We start from the raw sequence: 4,394 nt of genomic DNA, 5'->3' as shown, positions 1-4,394 counted from the left end.
AGAGAGCGCGGTTCGGGAAGGTTGGTAGCATGGACAAATAAGAAGAATGTGCCCAGGTCCCCTACGGCACCGTAGTGACATCATCTGTCAGAATAGATCAGATATGCATAGAGATTCCAACTGAGCACTGCACATGCCACTTGAGGTGGCGGTTGATACCGCGGCGTCTTTTAGCCATCCATCGATGGTTTAACCCCATCAGAGTGACATCGCGGTGTTTCGCGATGGGTTCCCGTGTCTAATATATTGGCCTGCAGTGGTGATATCGGGATGCTGTTTCTTGTGACGAATTTCCCTTCCATCCCCCTACGAGTGCACCTTGCGGCTTGTGAGAAATCCTGGCGGTTGTCCAGATATTTGAGAATTCTAGGCAACCGTCGGTGCTTCTGACACCTTCAAAGTCTTGTAAATCCCTCCCGGACTGTTGGATCGAGACCAAAATTCAGGTCCGAACGGGCCTGGATTAGCTGTGTGATCGCGCAAATCACACAGGAACTGATCTGTAGTGGTTTCGAACTCGTAGGCGGAGACGCGTTTGTAAAATTAGTTTTTCCGAACTTCAGTGCCCTTGTTGGAAAGAAGTTCACCTCGGACAGGGTTCATACTTGGAGAACCCACTGTTCTCGACGCGGAGCACGTGATAAAATTCACCGCGTCTCTCTAAATTTAGCAGTTCTCGAGTTAGAGGATTCCGAGTTCACACTCCTCCCAATACATGGGACCAGCGGCTTCCCCGCCCCCCCCCCAAAAAAAAGCCTTCCCGTTGCTGCCACATGGTCATGTTTGCCTTCGTTATGAAGGTCTCAATGTGCTCTTTCCAACAGCGTTTGTCCCGCAGGTGCGCGATGTTCCGTTCTCCCGATATCGGCTTAAAGGGACTATGAAACGATTTTTTTCCTCGTTTCGTTCGAAAGAAGACATTTTTCTGAGTCTAGAACCGAAATTTTACTTTCGTCGCGCGAGCGGATTTCTCGGGAGCGAATTTAAACGGAGCGGCGAAGGGAGGACAGCTGGCGCCGCGCCGTGACCAGCTGCCGAGCGGAGACACAACGGGTAACTTGACGCGACCACGGCCGGCTCAGTAACACGTCATCGTGACGTGTTGCCGAGCCGAGGAATCCCGCCAGGAGCATGCGCCGTAGGATCCCGCGTATGCGTTCATCGGGAGTGGAAATCTCCATGACAGCAGCTTTCGCGCGATCGGCAGATTTCGGCAGTGGCGGCAGCCACAGCGCGAGCTCGCGGCATTACTTGCCATTGTGCAACACCGGTGACGTAACGGGGAACCGAAGAGCGGTCCGTACAGTTACACCATCGGCAGGGAAATATGCGCGGGAGAGGAGGAACGCGGAAGAGACATTTCCAGCGCGCGCTCCTCGCAGAGTGGAGCGATTTCGTCCGGAAAAATTTGTGGCATATTAGTTTCTCTGCGGGAAGAACAGTTTCCATCGAAAAAAAGTATGGGGGTTCGGGAAATTTCATAGTCCCTTTAAGAGCATGACGAGCTGCGAGGCTGGCTAGAGCCACCCTGAAACGCTTCCCACTTTTCGGTGTCGTAAGTCGATTACTCGATGTCCGATTTAGTCGAAATTTTGTGCGCGCGTGCTCTGTTCCCTGCTCTACAACTTTCCAATTGAGACCAGCCGTCGATTTCCAGTGGTTAAGACGTCATTCTCGAAATTCCTGCCACCGACCACCGTTCACCGATTTTTGTCCCTGCCTTCAGGCCTGAAGCCCACGGCGGATCCGACTTCCTTTTAATGGGCACACGCACTCGGCATGGGAAACGCGTAGAAACTTGCCGCATCTTTCTATCCCTCTCGGTTCTCGAGTTAGAACACCGTGGCAACGGCGGTTCTCTGATACATGGGCCTGGGGCATTTTTTTCGATATCGGGTTCTTGCTGGCGTAGGAAGGTGATTGAGATGTGTTTTTGAAGAGGAAAACGTCCTCTTTCCGATAGCGTTGGTCCCGTATTCGCGCGACTTTCCGTTCCCTTGCTACATTCCGAGGAGCGCCTGGGCGCTGGGGCATGGCGCATGGCCTGGCGGGCAGGTGGCCTTCCTGCCGTTTCTGCGCTGCGGGCGGCGTCCATTCATTTCGCTTGCAAGCTTCGTTGCGTTCGCACGCCTTTTTCTGGCTCCCGTTGTCTCGCGTTCCGTCGTTGCTCTTGCTCTGGTGCCCTGGACTGCTGTGAATGTGTTTTTATGCCCTACTAGTGTTGCCTGGGGGTGCTTTTATGTGTGCACCCTGGAAGATAGGTCCAGAAGCCTTGCGATTTCTTAGAATAAAGGTTAGTTCTATGTTTGTACGATTCGTGCAACTTTTGTTTGGTATCATTCCTAGCGTGTGGGTTCTATTACTTTATGCTAGCAGTGTGATTATTACCCTATGCTTTATCTTTCAGCTAAGTGTACTCGTGACCCTACCAGCACTTTTCAAGGTGAAGATGCAACATCGTCAGTGGCCCCGTTACTAATGTCTAATCTATGAATTTCAGATACTTTCGACGTATTGATTGCGGTGAACAACGCGGTTGGGACAGCACACTCACGACGTGGGAAGGTCACAGAGATGTTGAAAGACATCAGGTAAGTTACGCTAAAGTGCGTTTCAGAGCTCTTCAGTGACTTGTGTTTATACGCTTCACCCGTGCAACTTCGTCATGTGCTCCACGGCAGCACAAGCCTTTACGGCTGTGCCACTGTATGTAAAAAATGCTGAGTGATTTTAATAAAGAATTTGCAGGGAAGTACAATGTGTCGCACCTTGTTGACTCTTTTACAGATGTGTGGAAACGTCGTAGCGGATGAATGTGAATTATGGATCTCCAAGTGGCGTCGCCCGCGTCATTTTCAAGATTTTACCCGTTTTGAAGGTACGTAGTGAATGTGCGAGGCATTCACGTTCCTACTACGTGGTTATCCATGCGTTTCCCGTCTTCGCAGGCAATAGGGCTGTTGATAGGCAGAATGCTAGGCTACTGCAGACTGCAACCATAGGCGCTGTGTCTAAAGGTATGCGTATACGTCGATGCGTACTTCACAGTGACATTTTGCTGTAGCAGTGTTTTTGAAACTACATTTCTTGCAGGTTAAGCTCACATGACGCGGCAGGGAAGGGAGTCCGTGGCGAAAAGTGAATATAGCCGAAGTTGGATAGCGTTAATTTTTGCGCACGAAAGGCAAGCTGGACACATCGCAAATCTCCAGTTGTACGAAACACAGTGCGCAGCATGGTCGTCGGTTATGCCAGCGCTTCAACATATGTTTCAGCGTCGCACTTCGGACATTGCGGGCATATACCTTTAGGTTTTTCCCTTTGTGGACCGATGCTGTGTGTGTTCATGGACATCATGTTTTCAAAGACATGTAAGTTCTCAATAATAATGCGAAAAAAAGGCTGGTCATGTTACGCTGTGATATAATACCTGGTGAGGTAATACGATGCTATGACGCTCAGTTTCATACGAAATAAAGTGTTTGATCTAATGTTGCTTGTTTGTGCCACTGATACGCACTGCTGTGCGGTGTTGATGTAATGTTCAGAGAACGCCAGTAAGCCTGGCTAAGGCACGGGAAAAAGGTCCACTAGAGGTCCGTAAAAGGTCGTCATTGACGTACTATGGACTTCCTTGGGACGTGCGCGGATGTTATTTTGGCAGTTCTGAGTACGTCCCAAGTATGTCAAAATTATGTTTCAGGATGTCCTCAGGATGTCTTCATCGTCCTGAGGGTAACATCATGTAGACGTCCTTGGGACATCGGTGGTTTACTGGGAAGGAGATTCTGGAATGAGATATCTCCTGTTAAGGACAACGCCATCCGTCTGTCCGACACTGGTGGGAATCCAATACCCCCGGACGAGTGTGCTTCACTATTTGCTGCACATTTTTCCTGTGTCTTCACTATGAGCCATAAGGACCATGCTACGTACATACCTCAAGAAGCGTGAGTGCTATTGGAATGTATCACTTCCCAAGGCATCTGCAAGCTAATCGAGTCACTCAAATCATCCACATCCTCCGGGCCATATAATATGAATACCAAAGTACTAATAATGACCAGGCAAACCTCTAGTATGATTCTGGCATACATCTTTTCACAGTCCTTGCATACTTCAATGCTACCGTATGATTGGAAAGTAGGGAAGATCATCCCAGTGTTTAAGTCCGACCACACCCAATTAACTAATAACTACCGACCCATATCGCTAACAAGTATCTGCTGTAAACTACTAGAACACATTATTTATTCACATGTTGCGAAATGTCTTGAGAAGAATGACTTCTTCTATCCACTTCAACACAGTTTCCGTAGGGACCGTTCCTGCGAAACTCAGCTTGCATCTTTTCTTCACGATCTCTTTTCTAACGCTGACGTATCTGCACAAAC

General features: G+C 49.2%; 1 long non-coding RNA gene across 1 annotated transcript; it reads left to right on the top strand.

The window, feature by feature from the left end:
• The first annotated feature begins 2,640 nt into the window (after positions 1 to 2,640).
• On the top strand, positions 2,641 to 3,221 carry LOC135373056 (uncharacterized). Its single transcript, XR_010416245.1, has 3 exons — positions 2,641 to 2,706; positions 2,788 to 3,017; positions 3,094 to 3,221. It is a non-coding gene; the product is annotated as an uncharacterized LOC135373056 (long non-coding RNA).
• Positions 3,222 to 4,394: the final 1,173 nt, after the last annotated feature.

This window comes from Ornithodoros turicata, unplaced genomic scaffold (genome assembly GCF_037126465.1).
Source record: "Ornithodoros turicata isolate Travis unplaced genomic scaffold, ASM3712646v1 Chromosome20, whole genome shotgun sequence".
Classification (NCBI taxonomy): domain Eukaryota; kingdom Metazoa; phylum Arthropoda; class Arachnida; order Ixodida; family Argasidae; genus Ornithodoros; species Ornithodoros turicata.
This window is presented reverse-complemented; position numbering and strand designations above follow the sequence as displayed.